This window comes from Gorilla gorilla, chromosome 14 (assembly GCF_029281585.2).
Source record: "Gorilla gorilla gorilla isolate KB3781 chromosome 14, NHGRI_mGorGor1-v2.1_pri, whole genome shotgun sequence".
Classification (NCBI taxonomy): domain Eukaryota; kingdom Metazoa; phylum Chordata; class Mammalia; order Primates; family Hominidae; genus Gorilla; species Gorilla gorilla.
In genome coordinates, this window is record NC_073238.2 from 62,514,455 (window position 1) to 62,535,319 (window position 20,865).

A 20,865-nucleotide genomic window follows, 5' to 3' on the forward strand; every position below is an offset into this window, starting at 1 on the left:
CTAGGACTACAGTCACGTTGCCACCATTCCCAGCTAATTTTTTTGTATTTTTTGTAGAGACAGGGTTTCACCATGTTGCCTAGGCTGGTAAAACTATTCTAAAATAAAAAATTTATTTGAAAAAATCTTTGTGTTTTTCAGATCCATTACCACTAAATTCTATTTAGATATTCAACAATGTTTTCAGTATAGTAACTATGTAATTGCTGCTCAGGGCAGAGCCAAGTAGGGTATTATGGTGATAATTTCCTTCCTATACAGCTTTTAGTTCTTCCAGTAGTTTCTATTTCTTTTTCTTCTTGTTAACCTCTTACAATAATTTTTCATTTGTCTTCCAAAAGTTCCATCATATCCAGAATTTTATTTGTCTCACCTTCTTTTTGGGGAAACCTTGCCTCTCAGAGCCTCTGCGGCCAGCAAAGGTCATTTGGTGAGAGGCTAATTTAATGTGGTTCAAGCATACGGTCTTCTGGTGGCCTAATCTGATTTAAGGATAGAATTTAGGGTAGCTAAAGAAGTGAGTAAATGACATATACAGTAAATGTCCTTTCCCACTTTACTCATCTAGCACTTGGTGGTGAAGTTGATATAATTCCAGTTCACGGCAAAGATATTTGATATTTCAGTTAGTCCCAATAGCATTGATACTTTTAAGAACCTTCTGGGATTCAAGGACTCAAGGTGGAGGCTGACTATGCTCAGCAGCCAGTAAAAAAAAAATCAATGGTGCTGAGGTACAGCCAATTAACCAAAACAAAACCACCTAGTGATATCATCACCCAGTCCACATTTCTTCATTTGATGGACAAAGAGTCTCTGATAGATTTTGCTAAAGTCAAAAACTTCAGATAACAATAACTCTTAACTTTCTTATCCTTCTAACATTCCTAAATAACAACAACAAAGAAGTTTTGAGGACAAAGGAAATTTTTTGGCACAGAATAGTACCTGTTTTGCACAGAATAATATATGTTTAAATGTCTTCATAAATGACACCATACCTTTTCAACTTCCTATAAGCGGTACCTACCACAGAGTAAGTGATCAGTATTTAATTGAAGTTCTTTGACTTATCTAGTATCTGAATGTGAAGGTCAGTTTTACATTCACTTAAACTTTTGTTTTCTCCCAGATCAAAATATTTGTTTTGGCTCTATAAAGAGAGATTTCCCAGAAAAAATTTTCCTTTCTGGCTGTTAGTAAGTTAGTTCACTTCCTGTCTCTGAGTCTGTGGAAACAATTCAGAAAAGATCAACTATAATTCCCATTTTCCACCTTGTTTTTCATTTCTTTGCATTTCAAATCCTGTTTGTTTTTGTGTGTTAGCCTCTCACACAAGTACCTGCTTGATAAATACTTACTGATTTGATTTAATTTAGAAAAACACTTTATGATCTACACAATATAGTTTAATTGGCAAAATTTGCCTCTGATGGTCGTACCCTGTCTCTGAATGTTTATCACAATTCAGAAAGTACTACATGACCCTGTGTGCAAATGAGTCACTGTATCTCCCCTACAATGGCACAGAGATTAACATCGAAGTGGCAGGAAATGAAGAATCGAATCCAACTCGAAACCACCAAATTCCCAGCTCGTTTAGCCTTCTTGGCAACTACAGTATCATTACTTTCCATTTACTTTCAAATACATCCAAACTCATGTTATCTGATTCTGACCCTGGCCAGAATATATGTATATATATATGTATGTGTGTGTGTGTGTATATATATATATATATATAACCATTAAAAGCCATAAGGATGAGTTTACCATTAAATCTTTGAGTAAAAGCAAATTGGTTAAAGGAGGTTTCTTGGCACTTGTCAGGGCAGAACAGTGGCTTCTTTGTCCTTTCAGATTCTCTGTGGCTTGGCCTTTGCCTCTTCTTGGATAACACGTTGCTCTTCGACATGCTGGGCTTCAGCCAGGTCTGCTCCTCAATCCTCCCCATAAGTTATCCCTTTCAGCCAGCCCCATCCAGTGGTGAAGACAGTGACTCCCTGTCTCAGCAGTTAGCTTTCCAGAAAGTTGCCTGCCCACTTTGTGAATCTAACACCTGATATAAAATTTCTAATTACAAACACCAAATTCTTTCTCCTAGGAAATCTGAAACTGCATGCTCTGCTCTTTGTTTCGACCTTTTATTTTCATTGGAAAGCCCTTGCCAAACATTGGGAACATTTCACTCCACCTGATACAGGCTTTTATCTCTTCTCAACTAGAAAAATGCATAATGCTTCATTTTCAGTATAACCAGGCAATCCATTTCCAAGATCTGCTGTATACAATGCTCCTGCCTGGCCAGTATGCTGTGCAAAGTGCCTCAAAGGTATTTCTCAGATTCTGGCAGGACCATTTTGTTGACATTCCTCAACAAAGGCCTTACAATTTCAAAGGCAGTTTAGATAATTTGATTTTAGAAGTGTCAGCAGTTCTTCTTTAAGTCCTTAGACATCAAACCCACAGAGCCCTTAATACCAGATTTAGATGTGAAGTGGTGGAATTATAGAACACAAACATCATATGGCAAGTGACCATCTGACAGATGCATATTTAAATCTGTTTGCAAAGATGTCCCCTGTTGACTTGTTGGCATCCTAAGATGTTGGTTAATAGACTTTACATCCCCAACACAATTGAAGAGCCTGGCCCACGTCTATTACCAAGGAAAACAAGGTAGGGAGATGTCCAGGGATTACAAAACTCTAATAAATCCTGTTTCTTATTCCACATAATACTTAGTATACTCACAGTTTCTATTTGGTTTACACCCCTGCAGAAACCTGGGTAAGTTCAGGGTGGCCCCAGGAAACAGGGAGAAAGGAAGACTGCAGGGACTGGCTGTCAGTCAATGTCAATGTCAGAGGTTGAAGTAAGGGGGAGGGAGAATCAGGGATCCTGGAGGAGTCTGCAGGGGAGAACAGACTATGCAGCAGCCTCTATCAGGACAGTTGGTGTACACTTGGCTGAACTGTCTCCTTTTTGCATTTTTCTTAGGAAACTGAATATAATGGCAGAAAACTGAAGAGAGTTCAGATAGAAATCTTGTGTTCAACTCTGAGCACAAGACTTTCTGTTCATTCATTCATTCATTCTGTATATTTATTGAGCAACTATGTTTCTAAGAATTGTTTTAAATTCTGGTGATACAGGAGGACCAATCAAACAATTCCCTGCCCTCCTAAAGCTTACTTTCTATTGGAGGTGATGCAGAGTGTTAACAAGTAAATTTACCAGATAATTTTAGTTTATGATAAGTGTTACGAAGAGGTGGGAGCCACATTACACAGCGGGGCCAGAGAAGGCCTCTTTTAGGAGGGTGATGCTATGGCTAAGAACCAAGAAATGGGGCCGGGCGCAATGGCTCACGCCTATAATCCCAGCACTTTGGGAGGCAGAGATGGGTGCATCACCTGAGATCAGGAGTTCAAGACCAGCCTGGCCAACATGGTGAAACCCCATCTCTACTAAAAATACAAAAAAATTAGCTGGGCATGGTGGCGTGCACCCGTAGTCCCAGCTACTCGGGAGGCTGAGGTAGGAGAATCGCTTGAACCCAGGAGATGGAGGTTGCAGTGAGCCGAGATAGCACCACTGCACTCCAGCCCGTGCAAGAGAGTGAGACTCTGTCTCAAAAGAAAAAAAAAGAGCTAAGAGATGAAAAGGAGAACATAACTGTGTGACCACTGAGGGAAGAGGTCCAGGTAGAGTGAACAGCAAGTACAAAGGCCCCGAGGCAGGGAGGTTGGGGGGAGGTGTTTGAGGAAATGAGTCTGAATTAGGTTTCTGTCTGCTAATGCAGGAACACAAGCCTTTAAAACCACCTTAGTCTAATGTCCTCATACTTATTTATTAATATACTGTGGTAAGTGAGAAGACAGGTGACCACAGGTTCTATGGGTTTACAAAGAGCATTTAGATCAACCTGGAGGTTCAAAATATGACATCTAAGCTCAGATATAAAGGATGAGTCATAGTTATGCAGGGGATTTCAGTAAGTGCAAAATTTTAGGTGTACAGTAGGCCCCCTTTATCCATGAGGGATATGTTCCAAGACCCCTAGTAGATGTCTGATAGTACCAAACCCTCTATAGACTATGTTTTTTTGATCTGATAACAGAGATGTCTACCAAGTGACTCACAGGTGGGTAGTGTATACAGCATGGATCCCCAGGACAAAGGGAAGATTCACATCCCAGGCAGGATGGAGTGGGAAGGTGCAAGATTTCATTATGATACTCAGAATGACATGTAATTCAAGTTTAGATATTTTTTTCCTTGAATTTTCTGTTTAATGTGTTCAGACCTCAGCTGACTGCTGGTAACTGAAACTGTGGAAAGTGAAACTGTCTAAAAGGGGACTACTGTATTTGGGAGGAGTTGGAATACCAGAAAAAGTGAGAGGTAGGAAATAGCAGAATAAAAGCCTGGAATGTTAAAAATAAGCCATGAGGCTGGGCATGGTGGCTCATGCCTATAGTTCCAGCACTTTGGGAAGCTGAAGCAGGAGGATTGCTTGAGGCCAGGGATTTGAGACCAGCCTGGGCAACATAGCAAGACCTCATCTCTACAAGAAACTAAAAATAAATAAATAAATAAATAAATAATAAAGAGAAGCTATGTCATGAACGGCATTTTTTATCTCCAAGATCAAAACCTTAGACTTGTTTTATAAGTCACTGAAAGATTTTTAAGCAAGGGAGTGACAGAACCACATGGTGACTAGGTTAAAGGGGAATGAGGAAAGACAAGAGGAAGGAAATCAGTGGATATGTTACAACAATCCAAGAAAGTAATAATGTGGGTCTGACTTAAACAGTGGGGAACAAAAAGGAATAGAAAATTTGAGAAATATTTAGTAGATAAAATAAGAATTGGCTGATTAAATTAGGAGGACGGAGTGTGTCTGAGGTGGTGGGGGAGGAGTTAAATGGTTAGATTAGATGATGGAGACTGGAGGCAGTGTCACTAGTTTAGGTGAATAATATAAAAGAAGGAATAGGTTTTGAGGGAAATGGAGAATTCAGCTTTGGGCTCATGGCACTTGAAGAACATAGCCTGTAGTCCAGTTTATAGAGAGAAAGAAAACTGCAAATTGCTATTACCATTACGACTCTCCTTTTTTTGCAGAAGAAATTCATAGCTAAGGCCATGAAAGGTGAGAGTGTCAGGGTTCCTTTTATTTGGTGCCTGATGGAGACCAGGTGCTCCTGGTGGGAGTAGCCAATCAAAAGTACTTAATAGGGAATCTATTGAGGCCAGGAGTTCAAGGCCAGCCTACGCAACGTAGCAAAATCCAGTATCTGAAAAAAAAAATTTGTTTTAATTAGCAAAGGGTGGTGGAACATGCCTGTAGTCCTAGCTACTCGGGAGGCTGAAGCAGGAGAATTGCTCAAGCCCAGGAGTTCGAAGCTGCCATGAGCTATGATTGCACCACAGCACTTTAGCCTTGGCGACAGAGGGAGACTCTGTCTCTTTTTTTTTTTTTTTTTTTTTTTTTGAGATGGAGTCTCGCTCTTGTTGCCCAGGCTGGAGTATAGAGGCACGATCTCGGCTCACTGCAACCTCCGCCTCCTGGGTTCAACGAAAGAGTACTTAATAGGACTTTACACTACCCACCTCTTACACCCAGAATTTGCCTGGGAATAATTAAGAAACATGTTTCTTAACATATACACATGTTTAGGTGTATGCTTATGATGAGGGCAACAAATGTCCAATCAAGGTAGGAAGATAAAGCTAAGGTCTATATAACAAATGTCCACTAATGCAATAGTTAATTCCAGACAAGGAGATAGGACTGTGGGTGGCACAAGAAGAGGAGCTTTGATTTAAAAGGTCAAATCGTTGGGAGGCATAGCCATCTTTCAGGTGCTGGGAAAGTTTCCAAAGAATGGCTTACAGCCAAGAATAAGCTTCATGTGTTGGGGGCAGGGGGTGTGAATCAGGACCCAGGGGCACACTGGGTGGGTGGAGGGATGGGAGTGGGACGCAGGGTGGGGCTGCAACCTGGAAGGGAGTTCAAACTCAGCAAGGCAGACAAAGGGTGATGTGGCAAAGATTATGTCAGTAAGATAGTTACTTCCTGAGCTCTTACATAAATTAAAGTCATTAAAATTAATTTTACTCTGTGATTTTTTTTACACTCCTAGTGAAAAAGATGATACCTGGCAAATTTTCCCAAGAGTGTCTCTATACTTCTTTGGATAATTGATATCCAAGGCAGATGAGATTCAGGAGACACTTTTATCCAATATAGACAAAAACAGCCTTGCCTTTTGCTTTCACGTTTGAGGATTAAAGGACTTCGATTATTTAAGGGGGCTTAGTAAGTGTTGATTGCAATGACTTAGAAAATCCTTTCAGTGTCAAATGATGATGCAACGTAAGCTTTCTTGAAGAGTGAACTTAACTTTTACTGCTCTAAAGGCAGGTAATATAGAGGACATGAACAAAGAAACAGACCTGCTTTGGCCACTGAGGAGTCTCAAGTAAATGGCATGACCTCTTTCACCTGCAGTTTTCTAGTCTGTAAAATGGGGATTGTAATTTTTTCATTGATTCAACAAATATTTTATGAGCATCTCCTGGCACATCTCCTATGTGACAGGTACTGTTCTACCCAGTTCATAAAGTTATTTTGAGAATTACATGAAATAGCGTAAGTGAAAAATGCTTAGCATAGTTTCTACACTCTATCAGATGCTGATTGTATTAGTTTTCTATCCAAGAAGCTTTTTCAGCTGGAAAAAGATGGATGTTGAATGTTGGAGCCATTATTGGGTCAGGCCAACAATGGCGAAGACACTCAGAGTGTTTGTTGTAAATATCAGGGTGTCTTGCACAGGGGAAGAATTGACTAAATTGGGGATCCAAGAATGAAAAGACTTTTAATTTAATGATTTTCTTTTTTTTTTTTTGAGACAGAGTTTCACTCTTGTCGCCCAGGCTGGAGTGCAATGGCACAATCTCTGCTCACTGCAACCTCCGCCTCCTGGGTTCAAGTGATTCTCCTGCCTCAGCCTCCCATGTAGCCAGGATCACAGGCACCTGCCACCATGCCCGGCTAATTTTTTGTATTTTTAGTAGAGACGGGGTTTCACCACGTTGGCCAGGCTGGTCTCAAACTTTTGACCTCAGGTGATCTGCCTGCCTTGGCCTCCCGAAGTGCTGGGATTACAGGCATAAGCCACTGCGCCTGGCCCAATGACCTGTTTTTGAAACAGTAGGATGAAGGGCAAAATGTTGACCTGGGGAAAACAGAGCAAGTGTCAGTCAAAATTATTCTGGGAAGTCTGCAGAGGTTGCCATGAAGCAGCAGGGGTGATCCAAGTTAAGACTCATCAGAAACATGAATGTCCCACTGGGTCTAGAAGATCAAGAAAGAACTCCAAGATAGTTTGCTTCATCAACATGTTCAGAGTCGAGATGCGTGACAAAATAATTGTTTTTCTGAAGCACTTTTAACTGTGAACATTACAACATACCCACTGAACCCTGGAAAGTTAATTTGTAGTTCGAAGAATTGACGAGATAAGGACCCTGATACTTCGGATATTAACATTTGCCAGTGCTCTAAGTAGTTCATTTTAAAAAGGAAAGGAAGAAAAGCTGACTTAAGCTACAAAACATGTTTTCTCCCAGTATCGCTGATATATTACCTTTGCTTCTGAAGTGGGTTGGTTCATTAGCAAAGGGTGCAGCATTTTCCACTTCCCTTTTACAAACTGAACTTTAGCCCAGACCCTGAAGAGTCTATGGAGGTTGGTCAGTAATCACAATGGAATAGGATATGCCTTACCCTCAAAGAGAGACGTGGAAGGTCAAGGTCATTTGCAGGTGCCTCCCTCAGTGCTCGGAAATGGTATACATTTCTTATAACAATATGTGATACTGTAATTACCTACTTATTTTTCAATCTTTTCCAATAGACTATAAGCTCTTCAAGTGCAGAGACTGTGTATTATTAATCACTGTAAGTCCAAATGCTTAAAAAGCCACTAACAGGAAGGGCTCAGTAAATGCTTTATACAAAGTGAGTGGATCAATGTACAGAGGGATTGATGGATGAATGGATGGATGGTTGGATGGATGGATGGTTGAATGAATGGATGAATGGATAAATGGTTGGTTGGTTGGATGGATGGATAGATGGATGACTCCTGGATTCCTGCCATTAAAGAAAAACCGTCACAACAATAAAGAAAATGGTGCTCAAGTGAAGGGTGGACAAGATAGATGAGATTGACTTGGGACCAGAAGAGTCACTAAAGGGGCATATAATCCTAGAATCATTGGGAAGAAGGAAACTTGGATCAATTTTTGCCACTGTTTCTTCTAATCCATCCTCCCAAGAGTCTGGTCTGTACCTCCAGTAGAGAAAACTGCTACTGGGTAAACAAGGTTATCTTTGTGGGACTGAAGAACAAGTAAGAGCTCCAAGACTTACTGAGAAGGACAGAAGGCCTGTCTACCTTATTCCTGTCCATGGAGTAGAAACCCTGAGAGGCAAGGGCTCCATCTGCCTGAGGGAGACAGAGTTATGGGTTTCTTGGGCCACTGAACAGCCGTCATGACAATAGTCCCAGAATAACTACTTCCCATAAGGGATGGGCTACGGGGGAGTGAGGAGTGAAGGAGCTTTGGGAGTGCAGTCAGCAAGAGCTTGTTTGCAGACCTCACTGAGCTCCAGGGGACTGCATTTGGTAGCTAGAGATTTGGTAGGGTCAGCAGCAATAAGGCACCAGCAGTATAAACTCTTTTGCTCCCAGGAAATCTCAAGCTAGAGACTGATATGATTGAATAATAAGAGAACAGCAATCCATCAACCTCTCCGAGACACACAGAAACTGCCCCTAGTGAAGGTTTCTGCAAACCTGTAGGCAATGAGGTGAGGGCAACCTCCACGGATAGCTCATTGGTCTCCCGAGCAGCCAGGAGCTGAAAAAACTGGCGAGGGGTGGGTGGTGCCGGGGGAGAGTTGAGGGACCGCACTTCCCCTCCCTGAGCAATGCTGACCCAAGGGCCTTTGGGAGGAGGTTGTGCCACAGGACTGGTCATCAGAGAAGGGAGTCATTGCCATTCTACTAGCAAGTGAAGCCTGGGAATGAAGCTTGGGAAGTGAAGCAGGCTTTCAACTAGCTGCATGGAAAACAGCCCCAGGGTTCATCTGCAGGGTGCCCCCCTCCCCAGTACATGATTAACATGGACACCTAAAAATCCAAGCTTATAATTTATACATTTGTCAAGGTGGGGTATGTTGGAGAAGACGGGCCAAGCTTACTGTATAAAAGGAATGCTTCATTTCATAGAATGTTATTCCACTGCAGTTGCCTCTCACAGGAAGCAGAGCATGGTGTTTAAAAGCATGGGTTTTGGAGCCAAATGCCAGGGTTACAATCATGACTAAATTCCTTCTGTTCTGAGACCTTGAGCAAGTTTCCTCACCTCTCTAAGTCTCTGCTTCCTCATCTGTGAAAGAAGATAATTAGAGCACCCACCTCATAGAATTGTTAAGAGGACTAATGCAATTAATCCAATTAAGTGCTGGTATATAAGAACTCAATAAATATAGCATACATACAAAATAAGATTTGAGTTATTAAATTTGAATCATACATTTGGCCAAGCATTCACAAATTTCCTATGTAATTGCGAGTGGAGTAGTAGTTTGTCACGAGGTGGTGATTGGTGCAGAGGAACTGGGACACCAACCAAAAATATACATTGTGATACATTTTTTTTCCCCTAAGATACTCAAAGATTTCTTGTTTTTGTTTTTTGTTTTTTGTTTTTTTTTTTGAGACAGGGTCTTGTTCTTGTCACCCAGGCTGGAGTGCAATGGCACGATCTCAGCTCACTGCCACCTCCACCTCCTGGGTTCAAGCAATTCTACTGCCTCAGCCTCCTGAGTAGCTGGGACTACAGGAGCCCACCACCACGCCTGGCTAATTTTTGTATTTTTACTAGAGATGGGGTTTCGCCATGTTTTCCAGGCTGGTCTTGAACTGCTGACCTCGTGATCTGCCCGTCTCAGCCTCCCAAAGTGCTGAGATTACAGATGTGAGCCACCACACCCAGTCTGTTTTTGGTTTTTGTTTTGAGACAGAGTCTCACTGTCACCCAGACTGGAGAGCAGTGGTGTGATCTCAGCTTACTGCAACCTCTGCCTCCGAGGTTCAAGCAATTCTCCTGCCTCAGCCTCCCAAGTAGCTGGGATTACAGGTGCGTGCCACCATGTCCAGCTAAGTTTTGTATTTTTAATAGAGACAGGGGTTTGCCATGTTGGCCAGGCTGGTCTCGAACTCCTGACCTCAAGTGATCTGCCCACCTCAGCCTCCCAAAGTGCTGGGATTACAGGTGTGAGCCACTGTGCCCGGCCAGATATTCAAAGATTTCTTGCCAAACCCCTGAAGTTTTTATGGAACACAGTTTGGAAACCACTCCATTACTGGGCCAGAAAACAAAGCTATATATCCTACGGTGATTACAGTGAGGTTGAGTCCTTTACATCTGGCCCACTCATGCTAAAATAACCACTGGCAACTTATAAAGCTGGCTCCACTGAGAGAATTCCTTCTAACATCTTGGTGACTAGGCAAACAGACATGATCCTGGTCTTTTTTGAAGGGTATATGATTGACACTGCCAAGGAAAACAGTTAACAAGAGACACTAACTTAGAAGAAATAAAACCTGTTATTTTGGAGGGTACTATGAGTAGACAAAGGAGCGTTAAAGCATATAATATAATGTTGGTGAGGTAATGAATAAAAATTTATTTATTAAAATATAACATTTCTTCATATAAAAATGTAAATAATGGGGCTTTAATAAAGAACATTTAAAAAGAGTAATGAGCTAGTCAGAAAGCAAAGACTAAGAGGTCAACAACCACCTCAAGCTTTCCCCGAGCTATAAGAAAAACTGCCTGGTGTTTCTGATGAACCAAGTTATTTATGACATTTAAAACGGTGATATGAGCTATGATCTCTATTTCTGTTAAAAAATAAAGAAATAAAAAGTCTTTAAAAGGTAGATTGTCATTCATGGATGACTGGAAGTTACGTCTGAGAATCGCTGCCTTTTAAGCCTTGTAGTTTAAAAATATTACCTCTGGGTGGTACAGTTTAGGAACAGGCCCTGGGAGAAAGTAATCTCAGGCCTTTGAATTCTTTCTATCCTATCTACCCTCCCACATAGCTCACTTAGGGTTGAGAGTTGAGTTTCATGTATTTAATTACATGCACCTGGAGGCAGGACACAATGACCCACGCTATGATCAAACGGTAATGCTACAAGAGTCACTCATTAAAAAGGCTAAGCATATGTGAGTTTAGCTTTTTCCAAGTAAAGACTAATGAAGTGAATATTTTATATATTTAATCATACTCTATTACGACACTGATAGGCAAAGAGACATAATTGGTAAGCAATCACATATGTAGCTGGTGTTACTTTCATACATGAAAATTATACTTTTACTGCTCCGATCTTCTCACTTTTGGTCCACACAACAGGATCATAAAAAAGCAAGGTTGCATTGAGGACAACCTAGGTCAAAAGTTGCCAGGAGGGCAGAGGATTCATGAAAATAGACCCCATGCTTCTGTTGATTGGAGGGAGGTCTTGGTTGAGAGTGAGAGGAAAAAAGACCAGATGCTAAGAGTGAGTAAAAGGAACATTGTTCCTGTTGAGCCAGGAAGGAACAGGATAGGAATCGAGAAGGGCAATTTTAAAAAGCCAGGGGGTGGGCAGTTCTGGTCAGGTGGGTAGACCTGTGCTTTTGCAGAAGAGGAACCTTAAGCGGGTTTCTTTCGAATACCTTCAAGGGTAACTGAATTTTTTGTTGTTTTCATCTCCCACTTTCCCTCATCCCCTCAAAACATTTGTGGTACCTGAAATTCCTTAAACAGGGAATAAAGTTTTTCATTACGCAATTAGAAACAAAGATTGACCACAAGCAAATCAGCTGGCAGAGGTGACATGAAACTTTGCTCACTAAATGTTAATGGCTGATAGTGGATCATTGGCTATTTTGATAGGAAGAGGAAGTAAGAGAATGGGAGGCCCTGGGATGAGGTGGTTTTCCAGAGAAGGAAAGGAAGCATATTAAATGATAAGAAAAGAAACAGCTCACGGTTATTGAGTATTTATGTGCCAGGCTCTGTTCCAAGTGCTTTACGTGAATTAACTCTTTCAATTTCGCAGCACCCTGCCTGAGGTAGGTACTAATACTAATCTCATTTTACAGATAAGGAAACAAAGTCATGGAGAGGTTTGGTAACTTGCCCAAGGACATAGCAGAATGACCAAGAGTTGATTTCTTGCATTTCTAGCCCAAGAGTCCACACTTTTGGCCACAGAGTGAAAGAAAATTGTCTCAGAGAAAAGATGACCCAGGAGACAAACTTCCCTACATAGACATTGTCGCCAAAAGTCAGCCTGTTCACTTCTGAGTATTCGGGATAAGGAGGAGAGGTGTTTACTGGTGCACAGCATTGAGTATCTGCTACTTAAAGGAACATTGGTGCTGGAATGGTTACTATGCTCAGTCTTACAGACCCTTTTGATACATTCTTGGTCTTACATGTGCACCGCTCAACTGCCTGAATTAGTGATCCTGTGGCAGTTGTTTAAACCCTCTGCGCCTCTGAGTCCACATTTGGAAACTGGGTTATTTCCACTTGTCAGCTCCCTGACTCAGAGGAATGCAGGGAGGGCTAATGGGCTGATCTATGCTAAGTGCTCTGGGCCATAAACCAGGACTAACTGAACTTTCAGAGAACACTATGACTTGGCAGTGCTACTTAAATTGACGGAAGTGGTAGAATATTCTCCTAGCAGCTTCTTTACATGTCTTGGTTCAGCTGCCTGATCGCCCTTTAGGACAACAGCAGTCGGTCCACTGCGGCTGAATTCCTTGCTAGACTTACACTGTGTTGCTCCAACAGAGGACGACTATCTGGTAGACTTGGGAGATGCCCATATTGTCTGAGACTGTTCAAATTATCCAGAGATAAGAATTCCTAATTCAAAATAAGGATCTTCAAGCCAGGACTTTGAAAGTAACTGCTTATCAAAAAAAGATGAAAAGAACTGGTACCACTCCAAGGAAACTTTTAACCTAATAGCAAATATACCTTAGCATTTAATTCAAATGATAGTGTCCTAATTGACACCATCAAGGGCAGAACCAATTGCAAAGTTTCTTTAAAAAGTAATGATTTGGCCGGGCCCAGTGGCTCACGCCCATAATCCCAGCACTTTGGGAGGTCGAGGCAGGTGGATCACAAGGTCAGGAGTTCGAGACCAGCTTGACCAACATGGTGAAACCCCATCTCTACTAAAAATACAAAAATTAGCTGGGCGTGGTGGCATGTGCCTGTAATCCCAGCTATTCAGGAGACTGAGGCAGGAGAATCACTTGAACTCGGGAGGCAGAGGTTGCAGTGAGCCAAAATTGTGCCACTGAACTCCAGCCTGGGAAAAAAAAAAAAGTAATGATTTACAAAGAGATGTGGAAGAAAGGATGCCTGAGACAAAGGGAAGAGGGAGAGAAGCCGTCTCAGCTGTAGCTATGATTAAGGACCAGTGGACACATAAGGATAAAGCCAGTTTTTTAAAAAGGAAAAATGTGTCTAATTAGTCCACACTCTCATTGTCTAATGGATTTTCCCTCCCATGTGTTTAAGCATAAGAATACGCCACTTATGACTTCAAACAAAACAAACACACTAAAAGCAGAAGGGTGATCACACTATTTTGAACAGATGCAGTTATTCAACTCAATAATTTATCCTTGAATTCATGTCTTCTCCAGCACAGAATCCTATCCTATCCTATCCTATCGTCAGGCTTCCTCAGACCTGAGAAAGGAAGCAAGCTTTGTGAGCTAATAAATAAACACGGCCAGTAGGAACCAAGGTGGATGTTTAGGATCAGAAATAGGGTAGATGAAAATAGTTTATAAAAAAAGAGTTTGAGAGAGGGGGAGGGAAACTGAATAACTAACCGAAAGCAGTAGGTGGTCAACACCATACAGTATGAAGGAACCACGAATCCAAAACAAGGAAAACAAAAGGCAGATTTTCAGAGTGCTGCCATGATGCACACAATTTCAAATAAAAGCTATGGTGAGTTTTAGCAAAATTTGGATATAAGAGATTTGGTTTTCAGATCCTAAGTCTCCTTTTTTGGCAGTGTTTTCTCATATCTGCGGTCTCTTCTCTTTAAGCACCAGAGGCCCCTCTATTCCTCACCAAAGAGAAAATACTGATGTAGACTCTTGGTATGTAAGGCAAGACATAATCTTCCAAGAGTATCTGAAAGCTTCATCTTTATGTGGAAGGAATTTTCAGGTAAAAAGCTGGTGTGGAATTATACGAACCTTCCTGGTGTCCCTTCTCTCAAACCTCCCTAGAGGCACTTTCTATTTTTACTCTCTCTTCCTTGGTCCCATTTGTAACAGTGGGTATCTGGTTTACAAGGCACATCTTCACCCTGTCTTTGACTGGATTGAAAGAGTTTCCTTTCTCTAAAAAACAGCAGAATTCATGTAAGGAAAAGGCTATTTAGGTGAAATCATGCTATGATATTTTGCTATGTCCAATCTATGATAAGGTCTTTGAAGGCCTGTTATTGAGATGTGAAGTGTAAGGAAGGCAGTAGTCATTGAAAATTGCATTTCACGTAGAAACGTGCATCGCATTTGCTGAGAACATGAGTGCCAGGGCTGGTGCTCTGAGCATGCCAGCGCTTGTTTACATAGAGCTGAAGGATGGCTTCCTCACTCGAACTACAAGGGCTGCCCCACCCTGCACTGGACTCAATGGAAGGAAGGGCGGGGTTGGCACACAAAGTTTTGACAATACTCCAGTTCTTTGCACCCCAAATATTTACTGAAACAGTCGGATAATTCTTTAGGGAGACCAGGCCTAACACTACAAAAGGTGGCAAAGAGCCAGGAGGAGAAAAAAATGCTCCCGTTTGGTAAGGTTGTGTTTATTTTTGCCTGTAATAAATGCAGAAACAACAATACAGAAATACAGAAATTGTCCTACACACACCCTCTTCAAACTGATCACGCATTTTAAAATTTAGCTTCAGGGAAACCAGCCACTGCAGCTTCTATTCAGGCATTCCTGGTCCTGCAGGCAGCTGTTTCCTCTGCTTGGAATAGTGTCTCTTCTCACTGAAGCCCACCTTTCTTCTGATTCCTCTGCAGCCTTCTCCACATCCCACTGCCTGTATTAAGCCTCTCCAAGTTGTCCCAGCCCACAGTAATCTCTCTGTTCTTGGGCCTCCTACAGCACTCACTTGGCAAGTGTGGTGGCATTTATCTGCTTGTCCACTCAGCTCCTCTCCCCACCACTGGACCTTACACGGAATAGTCAACCTTCACTACATACGCCTACAAACAATGACAAGTTATTATAGTATGGTGGTTTAGGTGCGCCATTGTCAAGTTCATGTTTGTGTGATTTGTAAACTCAAATGAAGAAGTTGGGCCAGGCGCGAATGCTCAGGCCTGTAATCCCAGCATTTTGGGAGGCCGAGGTCGGTGGATCACAAGAGGTCAGGAGTTCAAGACCAGCCTGGCCAACATGATGAAACCCCATCTCTACCAAAAATACAAAAAATTAGCCAGGCATAGTGGTGGGCACCTGTAATCCCAGCTACTCGGGAGGCTGAGACAGGAGAATCACTTGAACCTGAGAGGCAGAGGTTGCAGTGAGCCAAGATCACACCACTTTACTCCAGCCTGGGTGACAGAGCGAGATTCCATCACTCACAAACACACACACACACACCCACAAAAAAAAAAAAAGTTTTCCTTTGTTACTTTTGAAATGTAGTAAATCCCTAATGTGTAATCATTTTCAAACATCATGGATTTTGTTAGGAGGCATAAGAAACAGCACCTGGGCCAGGCACCGTGGCTCACGCCTGTAATCCCAGCGATTTGGGAGGCCGAGGCAGGTGGATCACGAGGTCAGGAGTTCAAGACCAGCCTGGCCAACACAGTGAAACCCCATGTCTACTAAAAATACAAAAAATTAGTCGGGCGTGGTACCAGGCGCCTGTAATCCCAGCTACTCAGGAGGCTGAGGCAGGAGAATTGCTTGAACCCGGGAGGCAGACATTGCAGTGAGCTGAGACCATGCCACTGCACTCCAGCCTGGGTGACAGAGTGAGACTCCATCTCAAAAAAAAAAAAAAAAAAAAAAAAAAAGAAAAGAAAAGAAACAGCACCTGGCAGATATGGGTAGAGAGATGAAGAACTAACTGAAGAGAATGAGAAGAGCAAGGAACTGGTTCACACAGTGCGAGCCCCATTGGTGTGCTTTACGTGGTCTGCTTCACTTGGGATTTTCTTGTTTTTTTTTTTTTTTGTAGAGACAAGGTGTTGCTATGTTTTGCCCAGGCTGGTCTTGAACACCTAGCCTTGAGCAATCCTCCCAAGGCCTTCTTTCTTGGGTTTAACACTGAAAGTCCTAGGCAACCCCTCAGGCAAACCAGAAAGGTGGGTCACCCTACCAGGTGGCCAGTAAGCATCTTGACAAGAAGGAAATAACGTTTTAAGTCATGAACAGAGCCCTCTTTATTTTCTTTCACTTCAAATTCCAGTGCCTCGGCCTCTCCAAGGACATTCCACTCTCCTATAACAAGCCGAGGAGCAGGCAAAAATGCCCAGGGACTAAGCAGGAGTCCTGGGTTTATTAAACTCTCTCCACTTCAGAAGCAATGCCAGGCCCATTAGGACAACTGGTGAAGGGAAAAAGCTTAAACATAGTTCTCACAAACAGAAACGAAAGGGAATATTCTGAACTGGAAACAGTGACTTTATGGCATTATTCCAAAAGGAAAGTCAAAGGCAGAGCCTCAGGAAGGCAAATGTCCAGGATCCACAGGAACTCTGACTTACGCGGAACATTCCACACCAGGCCTGCTAATTACAGCGCTGGAGCATCTGTTTTGATAATGTTCTTTGAAATCAACTCAACCCTGAGAATGTGTGCAAATAGACGAAAAAGAAGACTGGACTGTATGACTATGAATATATTTTGGATATTGTAGCATGTAGAAGAACGAAGTAGTACATTAGGAGCATCAAACATATACATCACTTTTTTTTTTTTTTTGAAACTGAGTCTTGCTCTTGTCACCCAGGCTGGAGTGCAATGGCACGATGTCGGCTCACTGCAACCTCCGTCTCCTGGGTTCAAGCTGTTATCCTGCCTCAGCCTCCCGAGTAGCTGGGATTACAGGCTCCCTCCACCATGCCCGGCTAATTTTTATATTTTTAGTAGAGACGGGGCTTCGCCATGTTGGCCAGGCTGGTCTCGAACTCCTGACCTCATGATCCACCCGCCTCAACCTCCCAATGTGCTGGGATTACAGGCGTGAGCCACCACACCCAGCCACATATTTTATATTGTGTGCATTTCACAGAACAGACACATTTGAAAAAATGAAATGGGCCTGAAATAAGCATAACAATAACAACATCATTAATAATGTCATGCACAAAACTAATTAGGGCTATAGAGTTTGTGTAGTAATGGGGGTTTTTTTTCCATAATAAAATGATAAAGCTAAGGATTTTAATATGTGTAATGTATAACACAGTAATTCTGAACAAAAAAGCATAATAGGAATATTGGAAATTCTAATGCTTGTTTCTCTGTATGTCACGCAGGAATAAAACTGAGTTAGTTTCTTTATACAGACTTCTGTGACCAAGAATGCTCCTGTGTACCCTGGTGCAAGTGTTAAGTAGGTAACTTGGCTGGGAGTTGAAATTTAGGGGATGTGGTGCAGAGATATAATTTTACCACCAGGGGGTGTTCTTTCCTCTTCCGGAATGTTGATGAGTTTATGTAATCACAAACTAACCCTAAACCAGCCCCACTAAAAATGGGCCAGGCCAGATCCCAGGAAATGGGATTAACTTACATCATTCACACAAATTCCCTCTTGCCCTTCCATTTTAGAGACTGTTGAGTTTTCCTTCAGTTGAGAGAATCATGCTGGTAGCAAGCCAAGCTACATGAACTGTCGAAAACAGATTACACCCCTCCTGCTGATCAAAACAGGAGAATGATGACTTAAGAAGTTAGTGCAGGTAGCTATTTCTGATTATCCCTGGGGAGCAGGAGTTTCAAGTAAGCAAGAACTCAGCAGTTAGAAAGCAAACATCGAAAGGGTCTGAGGGGTAGAAAAGTCTCCTGCTTGAATTTTGATCTAAGCTGATTTACAACTGAAAAAGGTTGATGCCTCATTAAAGACCAGAAAAGCCTAGGAAAATTACCAGAGAGATTTTGACAGCTTCCAGAGTCAGCCAGAGAATCTGTCCCAGCCCATTAGTATAACCAAGTTTAGAAAGCAAGGCCTTGGAGAGGTGCCCCAGGGAGATGCCCAAGGGAGTCCGTCTGAACCCAGCCAAATGCTTACTCTTGAAAAAGGAAGACTTTGTCCCCTCTGTCAGCTTAGTGCCAGAAGCTCTGTCAGGGAGAAAGGCTGTGAAGCTAAGAAATATGGGATATTAGGTCACCTGCTCAACTGAAGCAAGTTCAACAAATTCATACTTTGAGTCAATACATTATTTCCCCTTTTAATGCCCAAAAGTAATACGTGCTCATTGCTAAAACCAACAATACAGAGGCTAAAGTAAAAATCAAAGGACTGTCCTCTCATGACCAGCCCACTCTCCTCAGCCCCACTTACCAGAAATACTCACAGTTGAGAATTTGCTTATATTTTTCAGGGCTTCCTTTTTCCCATGAATTATTTTTACAAAATGGATCAGTCTACCTGTCTGGCTCTCCATCTATTCATTCTATGCATCTATTAATTATCCATTTGGTTTGGTTTGGTTTTTGCCAAAAAGATATATATATATATAAAATATATATCATATTGTATAATATATATCATATAATATATTATATGATATATATTATATATATTCTTTTGTGTAAGTTTTTTATTTAATTGAAATGAAACTTCATTTCAATTTAATGAAGCCGACTTTTCCAAGTCGGATCCATTCTTTCTTATAGTGACACAATATTCTATTGTATGGATGGTCCATAACTTTACTAAGCCAGTGCTCTACTGATGAACATTTGTGCTAGTCCCAGTTTCTTTTTCTATTACAAGAATGCTATAATAAAATTCTTAATTAAAAGATGTGGTTATTAATGGGTGTGTTGTGTTAAGGATCAGACATTGTGCTACGCCCTCTACAGGATACTAGGATGAATAAAATATGTTTCCTGCCATCTTGGAGTTTACTCTTTTGTGTGGGAGAACTATAAAAAAAATTGACATGACAGGGTGCAGTGGCTAACGCCTGTAATCCCAGCACTTTGGGAGGCCAAGGCAGGCAGATCACTTGATCAGGAGTTTGACACCAGCCTGGCCAACATGGCAAAACCCTGTCTCTACTAAAAATACAAAAATTAGCTGGGCGTTGTGACACATGCCTGTAATCCCAGCTACTTGGGAGGCTGAGGCAGGAGAATCACTTGAACCCAGGAGACAGAGGTTGCAGTGAGCCGAGATTGAGCCACTGCACTCCAGCCTGGGTGACAGAGCAAGACCAGTCTCAAAAAAAAAAAAAATATATATATATATATATATATATGATGTAAGAAAAATGATTTACATACTAAATAGTTGGATTAATTATAACATATCTGCCCAGGGAGTAGAAAGGAAGGTGCTACCAATTCTGACAGTTGGGATTAGGGAAGATTTCACTGAATTGACTTCATCTCTGTAGGGATTTGCTTTAGTCTGTTTGATGTGGGGCAGTTGAGGTGGAAGCTTGTACTCTTAACAAAGTCATCCTGTTCACCATGCACTGAGGCAAGGAGCTCTACAATTTTTGCTATTTGAATTTCCTCTAAAAATAATTTCATAAAGATCTGGGAATGATTTGTCCTTCTTTTTTCTTTTTTTTGAGATGGAGGTCTCACTATGTTGCCCAGGCTAGTCTCAAACTCCTGGGCTCAAGCGATCCCTGCCTCAGCCTCCTGTGAGATGACAGGCACATGCCACTGTGCTCGGCTCTTGCTTTGTCTTCTTCTAAACTTGTTTCACTGAGTTTAGTCTACACCTTTGTCTGATAATCTTAAAACTCATTACAAATATTCAACATGGCACTGCTCCTTGCTCTGTCCCAAAATGTTCTGGGTAAATGTCTGATCTCCAAATCAAGCATGCCATAAATTGTTGAATTAGTATTGTTATATCTGGTGTGACTGTCTAGAGAAAGCCATTTTATCAGTACATGGAATCTAACAGTATGATTTTGAAAGAAAACATATGAAACAACTCACCTGTGATAGCAAATCTCTTTGAGTCAGAACCTTCCCAGCAATCATGTAAACATACTGGAAGACGAGTTTTTATTTTTAAGCAATCTTAATTAGCAGGTCTCTTTCTTATTAACATCTTCAAAGGGCTTTCAGCTCCTCCCTAGATGAAAGGTCCTGTGTAAGGACAAATTATTAGTATGCTCACAAAATACACACACTAAATGCAGGAAAAGTGCAAACGGTTTAACTCCACAGCCTGCAATGCTCTTGAGATGCTTTGATCTGCCAGGATAGCCATCAATTATTCTATATCCTTTACTCTCTAAATGCATGCATCAAAGCATGTTCATGCCCACCCTTGTAAATCCAGTTGTTTATTTCAAAATAGTTATTCTGAATTAACCCTTGTTTCCTTTTTCCTTTGTTGAGAGCTGCTGATTCAGCTTATTGGGGAAAGGGTATATGTAACCTTGGGTTTAGAGTAGAAAATAATCTTTTTTTGCTCTATAAAGATGTCCATGGGCCAGGCGCAGTGG

The 20,865-nt window shown here is 41.6% G+C and overlaps 1 long non-coding RNA gene across 1 annotated transcript in view; it reads right to left on the reverse strand.

Annotated features, from left to right (window-relative positions):
• Positions 1–20,865, reverse strand: part of LOC134757005 (uncharacterized) — a 52,490-nt gene that overhangs the window by 658 nt on the left and 30,967 nt on the right. The window contains exon 2 of the long non-coding RNA XR_010130579.1: positions 20,351–20,503. This is a non-coding gene — a long non-coding RNA (uncharacterized lncRNA). The remainder of the gene's footprint in view (positions 1–20,350; positions 20,504–20,865) is intronic.